This window comes from Chiroxiphia lanceolata, chromosome 1 (assembly GCF_009829145.1).
Source record: "Chiroxiphia lanceolata isolate bChiLan1 chromosome 1, bChiLan1.pri, whole genome shotgun sequence".
NCBI lineage: Eukaryota > Metazoa > Chordata > Aves > Passeriformes > Pipridae > Chiroxiphia > Chiroxiphia lanceolata.
The window spans coordinates 33,359,102-33,371,092 of record NC_045637.1 but is presented as its reverse complement, the minus strand read 5'-3'; positions in this window follow the sequence as shown (position 1 = coordinate 33,371,092).

Genomic DNA, 11,991 nt, shown 5'->3' with positions numbered 1-11,991 from the left:
GATCATGTAAAAAGTATTTTAAAAGCAAAAAAATGCAATATGTCTTTTTTTTTTCAAAGTAGCCAGCACAGATTGAGCAAGAAATACAAACACAGCAAAGGGTGAAGAAGGGCCAAAAACTGTAAGTAAACAAGGCATATTTTAGTAAACTATGTAAAAAAAGAGATATAATAAATCATATATACAATACTTCTTGTTCACACTTAGCAAGGAAGAATGTCAGTAGCAAAAGATTTAATTCCAGTCCAACTCCATCTTCATTTTTATCCTAGAACCAACAGGTCTCTACTGAGGTTTTCAGTGATGCTATTACCCACTCGCCTACCACATGAACATCCAATGTGTAATCATTTTTCAGACTTTCCTGAAAAAGAAGTTACTATGTATTGCTATCTTTGTTGATCTTTGGATCTCTTCCCATTGCCATCCAAATACCAATCTTCTCTTCTTCTTGGGAGCACTCAGAAGGCAACACACTCAAGAAGATGATGTGTGTGTCTTGTCAGGAAAGTGTTTTGGTAGTCTGGTGCAAATAGCCAGATGAACTCTGTTGCATTTGAACCAAGGAACAAGAACTGATTGTCACTTCTTCCTGTTATTTTTCTAGCCATACCATCTCACAGCTTCACATTTTCTAGTTTTAAAGTGCTCTGAATCCTCCAGTGTCCCCCACAGTGTCCCCATGCTCCATGCAAGATGTTTCAGTGTTCTTGCAAGAACTTTCATAAAAGCACTTGACTGGTAAATGCTATTGAGTCATTGGTCTAAGTGTGAACATTTGTCTCTTGTCCAATCTGTTTTTACTACTTAGCGGTACTCAGTTTAAGCCCCAGCTGAAATGCTTTCTAAAACAGATCAGGTGTTCTGGGAGCCAAATCCTTTGCAGGTCCTCTATCAGTTTCCTTACCAAAGAAAGGTTAGGTGACTGGCAGGCAAAAATGAGAGACAAAACTGTTTGCATCATGTGATGTTTTCTTGTTCAGTGATCATACACCACAGAACATCTGCAGGTGAGGTAATGTACTTGTCTTTGTATTTATTTTGTGGCAGGTTTAAGCAGTATTTTTTGAAAATGTTGTGTTATGATATTTAGGAAGTATTACCCTTTAGTACAATGGAGATTTCTTCCAAAACAGCAGTGATACCTTATAGTCCTACATTATTTTTGATTACTATTGAATTTTCTTTTATGACACCTAACACAGATCCAGATGAATGCCATTGTGGAACAAGGAAGTAGGAGAAAAATATTAGTGCTCTTTTTACTTAAAAGTAGCTAAAGAACATGGTATTAGCTAACATTTAATCCAAAAGAAGATAAGATTTTCCTAATTAAACCTATCAACAGAATGGGGACCTGTCATTACCTTAGGCATTGACTGTAGTCCTGTGATTAATGTAAACCCTGAATCTAAGAGCAGTCTGTGTAATTAATTTCATTAGGGTAATTTTTTAACTCAAATAAGTATTTAAATACATATTCAGCGTCAGCAGGAGTGATGTACACTTCTAAACCTGGAATTCTATGGCTATGTTTACACTGGCATCTTAGTGGAAATCAAGAGAGCTCTCCTGACATGAATCTCTCAGCTATCCCTGCTTTTCATGCTTTGGTTCACATCACAGAGCAATCCTGGACCATGCAAACTGGATTACTTTTAGATGAAGCTGAACCAGAAAACTTCTTCCATGAGGGCATCTGCTGTGCTACAACCAGGATGAAGCATTCAGGCCCTGGTTGTAGATGAGAGCTAGTCCAAAATTGTATCCCAGTACATGTAGTATAGATTGTCAGCACAAACTCTTTTCCTCAACAAAGTATTGTACTACTTGCTAATGTAGACATAGACTATCTCACCCATGGTTATTATCTCCAGTCCCAGTAGTCTTGGCTAAATCCCTTATTCAAGCAGATTTTGTTATTGTCATCAGTAGTATTGCATAAAAAGAGCAATGTATAGCCAAAGATGAAATTGTCGCTGGTGTGTTCTCCAGCTTAGCACTGGTGAAATCATTCAAACAATAAATTCTTGGTAACCTTTGGATAGTTGAGGTTTGTAGTTTGGACCAAACTCATACGTACTGCATAGTTCTACAATCAGTAGTCTAAAGCTGGTGTTATATTTGATGAAGACAGTACAGTCAACACTAGACTGACTTACTCCAGAATCAGTGGAATGATTAAACTGACTGCAAGTAGCCCTATTTCACTTAACAGTAACTCTTACTTTATATGGTATGAATAAAAGCAAATGGCCACACAGTGATGGAGGATCAGAAGCCCAGCTTGAGTATTTTGTGCCTATCTACCATGTCTAGATATCTTTCCATTTGAATCACAGTTTAAATTTATTTAAATTGAGGAACTAGTAGGGTTTTGATTGTGTGCTGAGTTGCTCTGATGTCTAGGACATACCTTGTAAAAAGTAATGCATGAAACAAAAAGCCTATTCCTTTTCTTACCTTTTTTAATGATTTCAAGGTGAAGGACATAAGTTTTAGTGATATTTTTGCTCTAAGTTTTGCTCAGATAGCATCTCTCAGTGGAGGTTCAGAATACAAAACACTTATGCCTGTTCTTGAAGTCCTTAAGCAGAATGCCAATGGGAATTCTGCCTGTATAAAACTGAAGGATGGAGCAATATATGATAGCATTAGGCAAAAGGAACAGTGTGTAACATGTTATAAAGTGGGGGGGGGAAAAAAAAAAAACACTTTTGGGGACAATCATGGGTACTTCTGCCAGGATGCAGAGTTCTGGATTTATACCTCTAAATTTTTAGAGTACTGAAGAGTTTTACCTATATAACTCTTTCAAAAGTCAAAGGAGCCATGCTGATAAGATGAAACATGGAGGGATTAGTGTACAAAGAAGCTGAGCATTGAATACATAGCCTATTGCTTTAAGATCACTGTAAATATCAACTAAAAATGTGTACTAATTCATGTTTATACATTATTACTGTGTTAGTTTCATAGATACAGTAGCATGATTATTATTAGTTTTATTGAATTTAATGAACTTTACTTTGTATTCCTCTGTGAATGCTCTGAATGCTGCAAACAAAAAAAGCACAACAGTATTTTTTCAAGTTCTCTTGGGACGTAGTAGTGTCTTCACTATTGTTCAGTTTTACAGATTTAGCAACATTTCATCATAAATTGCTATGTTATTAACATATCTTTCTTTAAAAGTACTGTCACTAGGAGATAAAAACATATGTGATAAGTCTTGTCTAATCTCATTCATCTGCCTTTACAAAATGCCCCAGACATTTTGTGGGAGAAAATGCTGCTTTTGCTTCATGCGTTGTTTGTATTTGGGGGTGGGGCAGGGGAATAATAGGGCATTTTGCAATGGTAATTGCATCAAACATGCTTTTTTTCATTATTATTGTATTTGTTAGAAACATTTTGATTTAGTTTCTTTCTGTAGATAAAACTTTGGCAATAGCTTTATTTTTTCAACTAACCATTTGATTTCACTAGACTAATAACTTCTCACATTTAGTGATATTCGTATCAATGTCTCCATATCAGCTGCATTTTAACTTCATAAGAAAGGAAATGTGATTATTATTTTTGTCATAATAGATTTTGCTGATCAGCTAAATATTTCTGCACCAATCTACATATTAATATGCATGTTGTAGTCTGTACAATTGTTCAACATCAAAATATCTGTTTAATTTATGTCAATTGTCTGTAAAATAAATGCATTGTTCTCCATTTCAGTCTGATAGAACAAGCAGGATAGTAAATAAATGTGTAAATGAATCATCTGTGTCTCATTTCAGTTCTCGTCATGAAACCACTTTACATTGAACATTGCATATATACCAAAAGAATAACCCATAATGTCTTCAGATTTCATTACTTAACATTATGAAAGGATCTCTGGCAGACAGTATGTACAGAAATAAATCACTTGGCTATGCAAATAAAGTCAGAATCCATTTTTTTTTCAATTAAATGCAATGCTTCTAAGCCTTTTTTTCCTCTCTGTTCAGAATTATTGCTAATTATTACTTGCACTGTCATAGATACAACACCTCAAGTGACTTTACAAGGGCGACTAAACAGGATGGAAAGCAGAAGCATGGAAATATTTAGTAGTGTTTTTTTGGCCAGTCAAACCTAGGTACCTCAGCCTAACATTCAGACATAGTGGATAAACAAATAAGGAACAACCTAGCTTAGACCCAATCACCTTGCCTAAAGTGGACCAATTTTGAAATAGGCCAAAATCTGTAAGAGAAAATTTAAGTTGTAGTGGTGGTTATTTTACTCCTTTGAATCAGGGAAATAACTGATTTTTTTTTTTACAGGGTAAGTTTTGCATCAAATCCACCTATAATAGAGCCACTCTACTATTCAGAAAATAAGGAATATGATTTTCTCACCTTCAAATTAGAAAGCTATTTTTTAAGTTTCTACATCCAGAGAGCGTTACAATGAAATAAAACTGGAAGTCCAAACTCATCCCTTTGGTGGCCATGCTGATAATAGTTTCTATGCGAGAGCACTGAGACACACTTTAGTTTCACAACCTCACTGTGCTATACATCTCTTAATACACTATTCATTGCACGGCAGAACTTCTCCCATTTCAGCTTTTAATCTAAGGTTTCCCTCTATGAATGTGCAGCACTGAACATAAATCTAAATTTGTTCCATCTTCCTATTCTACCTCAAACACATTCCCAAACTCCTCTTTCCTTAAAAACAAAACCCACATCCTTCCTATTGCTTCTCCCTGTCTCTTCTTCTTGGCATTGATCTGAATAATTGCATTCAAAGGAAAATATTTGGGGGTTTATATATTATTCAATAACCAAGCAGCCTGCAGCCCACATATCAAATCATGGTACCCAAAAGTACTTGCAAAACTGCAGTTCTACATCCATATTCCAGTTGCCATAGGGTTCTATCCTGCAGCAAATGTTGGCCTTGTATACGTCCCCTGACCCTCCAGATTGTGACTGCACAGAAAGGTCACATAGGAGAAAAAAAGTGGTAGCATTTTCTAAAAAACACTGAGTCTGGTCAGTCAAGGGACCAAGATACACCACTGTAGTTCCAAGTTCAAAATCTCTCCAGTCATGCCCTGAGCTGTATCATCTTTTCCCATCTTCTCCTCTCCCTATTTTCTTTCTTGAGGAGCACATTTCAAACAAACGTCTAGCACTCCACCATCTCATCCCAGCTCCAAAGTGGCCTAAGAAAAGAACTGACTCAGTGCTAGCAAGGAAATAAAGTACAGAAAATCTCTACTATTTTATTGGTGCAATCTGACCTATGGCTGAACACAAGTACAGCTAGAAAGCAAGCAAACTGTTTTATGGTAACCCACAAATGTGATAAGTGGTTGGGATTAGGTCCTAAAGAAAGAAATATTCTTGGCAGACCAGGAACAGAGCAGGTCAATAGAGGTCATACTGGCAAAGTACTGAGATGGCAGTAGATTAGCATAAAAGTATTCTTCCCTAATCTATTCAGAGAAAAAAAATCTCTAGATACAAATATTAGGGAAGGAAATAACCTCAATACTCAGGATATAATATTAAATCTTAATTTACTGTATAGGCTTAAATCATGTCTCTGCTGAGTCTGAATGCAAATTTTCATTGAGTGTAGAAAAGAAACTATATCAAAAGTTGAGTAAAATTGGTTCAGACCACTTTTTGTCTCCAGAAACCCATGGCCATTCTTCTATCTCAAAAAAGATTCATGTAAATAAGCAAGCACTTTTCAATATTTCAACACTATTTTCTCCTCAGTCATACACTGAAGTGATACCACAACTGCAAAATGTAAAGTCATTTTCATTTCATCAGTATATGATGAAAACACTAATAAAAATCATAACTGCATCTTGCAAGAAACACAGAAGTTTTGACTTATATTTTTTGTTCTGCACTAGAACAAAAAGTGGGAACTTAGATATTGTCACTGAAAACCCATAGGGCACACATCAATGTCTCAATTAATGACCTTCCTTCAAGGGCTTACCTGTCTGTTGGCTGACTTGGCTGAAAACTACAAACCCTTTGGCTTAATGGGGATTTTATCTGGGACTAGTAGCTACAGGTGAGCTAAGAGGAAGTCGAATGTGTGTTTTCCTCCAGCCACAAGACCAGAGAGACAGAAATATTTGTTAATCAACAATGTGCCTTCGAATGCATTAAATTGTATCTTAAAAAGCATTTAATAATGTCGAGCTACTATAACTATAAAGTACATTTTGTTTTCAGAAAGTAAAGACATATCAAGCATACAGCACTGGAAGGAATACATTTTTAAGTTATTATAAATAAGCATGATTTGTTTTGGTGTTTCTCACCCTTCATACTCATGTTTTCTATAGATTATCATCTTTCCCACACCAGAAATCAGCACAGGAACAATTTATTGCTGATCTCTACTAAATTAGCATTTAGGTATTCCTACTGTAAAACATTCAGATTGAGTTATTTTATCATTCACTGTTATTAAACTACTAATGAAACTATTGTTATATTTTGCAGAAGAAATCTATTTTTATGATTTTCTCTCTTATGTTGCAGTTTTCAAGTAGCAATTTGCCATTATTTTTCAAAATCTCTTCCCAGGTCAATTTGTTTCTGCTAGATGGCAACAGATGAGCTGTCAACTGTGAAGTATCAGTACATTATCTATATCCATGCTACTGAAGTTAAAAAAGCTTCTTAAGATCTTTTTGCAATTTAGTGCATTCATTATGGAAAAAAGTTTAAAGCAAATTTCAGTCCGATTAGGCTCTGGACAATCCACAGTTAAAAGAGCTATTATGAATCCCCCAGCTGCAGGAAATGTTTTGACCTTATTAAACACTAGGGCATTCAATGACAAAACACAGATCCATAAAGAAGTATAATTTATTCGCTCAGCCACTGAAGGAACAATCTGTATTTACCACCTTTTCCACTGTAATTTCTTACCAGTTCTGGTTTGATGATTTCATTAAAATATATAAAGAGCCAGCATAGTTGTACCATTCTTGGAAAGGAGCTGAGTTTTCAGTTCTCCAATCCCTTACCAGGATACTCTATGACAGAAACATCTTCTACCTGTGACTCATCTTCCAGTGGCAAGTCTGCTGACCAGCTGAGCAAGTGACTCCTCATACATATACATACAAACACCCACACACACAGAGCACATATGGAATCTGGCACTGTGTTAGCACCGTAGCCTGCAAACCAAAACTCTGAAATACTTTGCAATATGTGCTATGATATAGCTACAATCTAGAGAGACTTCTCAGTTCACCAAGGCACAGCAGAAAGATCTCACAGTTCCCAGAGCCCTCATTCATAGTTGAACGAAAATAAGTCATTTACTAGGACATCATTTTCCATGCACAGAGAAAATTGGAAGTGTTAACACGTGCACTTCACTGTAATTGCTATGAAGCTTATATATCTGGCACTAAATTAAAACATACCTAGGCTAGAATAATTTCATTCTAGCATGAACAGTTACATCTCCCAAACAAGAATTTTCTTATAGCAGCAACAGTACAACTGCTGCTTTAATTATTACCCACTCTTGCTTGCCTGACCACCCTGCTCATCAGGAGCACGTAAGCAAACCCTGTTTAGTAACTTTGAGCAAGTTTCACAAGTATGTTTCTTGGGGAGGACAAAGTAAGATTCCCAGTAATCTAAAGGAATTAGTACATACAGAAAGAAAATTAATTTTATAGTGTGAAATAATAACAGAAAAGAGTAGCTTCTGTTTTTCATATCTGAGCCCTCATTCTCAGCCAAGAAAATTAATAAAGAAGAAACAAATTTTAACAGGCGCCACTGCATAAATATGCCACTACCTCTGCTTTCTCTGAGTAAAGTTTCATTTCAGTATTTCCCCACTGTTAACAATGAAATTGATTTTTGGATAATCAGCATGTTTTGTTCTCCTTGCAATTTCTAGTCATGACTTCTGCAGAATTAAAACACAGGGACTGTCAGCAATATATCCAGAGCTCTGAATGAATAAAACTGTAATTTCAGGAGTGTACTAATACTGCAAATTAATTTTACATTCATTATGACGTCTGATCAAGGCAAACTACTTTCTTATTGTGCATATGTTCAGAGGTATTGTCTATCACAAGAGCTATTTAAAACAGTGTTAGAAATCTAATGAAGTCTACCAACCTCCCATTTTTAAACAACAGTTGTGTTGGTAACAGCATCAGATTTAGTTTCACCCATTCAACTGAACCTCAAATTTTCTGGTATTCACTACAACTCATCTCCTCTGACACTTCTACAGAAATACAATTAAGTATGTCTCTCTTTAATTTTATCACAGTATTTAAAGTTGTTGCAAGTTCATCCTTCTTCTTCCAGTTTGCTAAACACATACAATGTTCAGATAACCAGCAGGGCCAGACAATCATATTTTTAAGATCTTATTTTCACACTGGGAACAGTTAGTTCCTAGTGCCTGGCAAACTTAAACACATAAATAAATTATTACTTCTAAACAAGCGAAGTTTCTGAGAGGTCTCTAATGACCATTTCATGGAAATATAGTTACCTAAGATGAAACTGTGTATCTCGGGTATAATTCCACAGAAAATGGTGCCAAATGTCAGTCAATTACTCAGTATACCAAAGATATCGGTACCTGGCCAGTAACTCAGGGACAATTTCTGTATATCTTTATCAGGCAATCTTCATTCACATAAAAGGCAATCCATAAACATAATTTAAATCCATTAAAGCATGTAAACACTATGGATTTGCTTAAGTGACTTAAATGCCTTGATTGATCAGAAGGCTGGAGCACCTCTCCTATGAAGACAGGCAGAGAGAGTTGGGGTTACTCAGCTTGGAGAAGAGAAGCCTCTAAGGAGACATTATAGTAGCCATCAAGTATCTAAAGTGGTCTGCAAGAGAACTGGAGAGAGACTTTTCCCAAGGGCACGTAGTGATAGGACAAGGGGAAATGGCCTTAAGCTGAAGGAGGGTAATGTTAGATAAGCTATGAGGAAGAAATTCTTTATAGTATGGTGAGGCACTGGCACAGGTTGCCCAGAGAAGTTGTGGATGCCCCATCCCTGGAAGTGTTCAAGACCATGGTGGATGGGGCTTTGAGCAACCTGGTCTAGTCAAAGGTGTTGCTGCTAACGGCAGGAGGGTTGGAACTAGATGATTGTTAAGGTCCCTTCCAACCAAAGTTGTTCTTTGATCTTAGCCAAGGAGAATTGCATATAACTTCATTAGAAATTTTGCATAAGGGCTATAAGAGCATGTCCCTGGTTAAAATAAGGGACGTAGTAAAGTCAAAATGTGAGAAGTATTTGCTTCAGTCAGTGCTATACAGCATGCCAACTTACCATTCTGCTTACTAAGGGGAGTCTCACACACTGTGGCAAAACATTGGTTTGACATTCAGTGATGTGAATGTGCCAATGGACACGTCTGGTGATAATGTAGCAGCTGCATTGTCTTTGACTAGAGTCTCATATGTAGTTCTTCAGCTGGGACAGAATAAAATACCTATGAATTCCTTTTCTGTGTGTGATTTAATCTCAGCAAAGGGGAGGAGGCCCTGCTGAGTTCATTATACTGAATAGTGTAATACATTTGTCTCTAAAACTGCATTACATTAACTGAGAATAATGCAGCTTTTATTCTTTCATACGTATATTAGTTTAATGAGCCATTAAAATGTCTAGTATTTAAAGCATACAATGAGATCTATAGTTTAAGCTTCAGAAATCATCCAGATATCTTACAAGTGCTAACAGTACTCTCAACAGGAGAAATTTATCCTTTCATTTATTTTTAAATTCCCCTTTCATTTTATTCCATAAAATGCATTTCTTTAAAGGAAAGCAGTCTTAGTCTTTAATACTTAATCAAGTAATCTAAGTTAGGAAGGCAAAATGGGAACATATATGTTGGATAATACCCTGCTTCTGAGCAGGTCCAAGGAAATTACACTCATTTTCTCTTTCACTTTCTGTAGTTAATTAATCTGAAAATTCTTCCTTTCCCACTGAGCAGAGTTCCATAAGGAAATCTTTCCCCTTGGAAGCAAAAATATCCATCCACAAAGGGGCCACGTGCTTTGGCAGTGACCTCTAGATCTCCCAAACAGGCTGTTGACATACAAAAATGTTGGGTTTAGACCTCACTGTGGGAATTCCCCAGCACCAGCATGGCCTGTGACTGTTACAAGGGAGTCATTGGTTCAGCCTTGCCACTTTTGCCTGCAAAGTCAAAACAACAGCAGAAACATAGCAGATGCATACCCAGACAATCAAGGAAAGACAGAACGTGGTTGCAGAGCTATAACTATTTGCTATTGCAGACCAGCCTTACCCACTGTATTTTTCTCCTCTCAGAAATTTACTGCATCTAATTACTTCTGTGTGATTGCCTCAGGAACAACACCCATAAATCTGTGACATGTCTACGTGGTATTATCCTTGCATAATCTTGGCATACTCATAAGTAAAATCCTTCACCAAATAGAAAGTTACTGTCAGTAATTTGATTTTCCAAGATCCGTTCTTTTAGACACTATTCTACCAGAAGTCTAGTCTGTCCTGTATTTCTATATATCATGAATAATTTCAGTAATATTATTTTAAAAGAACTTTCAAGACTCTGTTACTTTGATTTTTCCATCATTCCATATCACATAATAATTACCATTGAACTAATTTAATAAGGTATATTATAGCAGAGCAGCATTTTTAGCTGATTAAACATGTATCAAGAGTATTAAACAATCTCCTTCACCTTTGTTCCAAAGTAACTGCATGTAATACTATATAACCACTATTATAATTAAATGTAAGTTTCATGGTGTGAGAATTTTAATATATCTCATTCTAAAGTCTACCAGTTCAGTTCGTCTCCTGGCTCAGTACTGCTAGTAAGATTTAAAAAAAAAAAAAAAAAAAAAAAAAAACCACAACAAAAAACCACCACCACCAAAACTATGCCGTAACACTTTAAGGGAGGAATTACAGTTTGTGAGAAAGAAGTAGCTTTATTATGCAACAAAGGACTGTAATACAGCACACCTGACAAAGCTCAGCAGCTTTGAAAGAAAGACAGCTAAAGAACTAAACTGGACTAACACAACAAAAAGCTTAGATCAGGCACCTTGGAGTTTTCAATGCATGACTTCTTTTTTCCACCTTCCCAGCTTTTCTAATAAGTATTTTTTAATAGGATTTTTTATTCTAGTTGAGGCAGGATGAAAATAATAAGAAACAAATTCACACAGAGATATAAAAGAAAAGGAGGTCTTCAGACCAAGAACATCATTGCAACTTGTACCATTTGTGGGGGAAAAAAAAAAAAAAAGGAGAATGTTTTGGGAGGACTCTGAAGTTCCTGGAGAACTAGAATGTATTCCAAACCATTACATCTGCAGTAACAGTGCAAAAAATTAGTGAGGTAAACAGCAATAGAAATGCCGCTGGATCTCCGCATATTTTCCAAGATATATATAAAAAATTACTTAATCTGTTTCAGAGTATAAACTTTAACTTGTCTGTCATGCCAACTAAAGAACCTCTTCATTTCAGCAGGGAATTCTGTCAGGCCCATTTAAAGTCAAATTCAGGCTACCCATGTTCTATACTCATATCCTTCCTTTCCCCATATCTGTTTCCTTTTAAAATCCAGAAAATAATTGTAAAAAAAATGCATTTATGCAGTGTCAATAGTTAATGCTCACTTTATAAGCATACAAAAGCTGTTTTCTCAGTAGGCACATGCACACAGAGCACACATATACATCACATCTATACATAAATATTTATAAACAGCTGGCCACACATACCATGGAATGCTTTGAGTTTGGAAGGGACCTTAAAGGTTGCCTCCTTCCAACACTCCTGCACCGGCTGCAAAGCAGTGGTGTAGTCCTATCCTGCACCAGCTGCTGCTGGTAAGGGCTACTGGGGGACAGGGATGGGACAGGCAGGTATACCCCCTG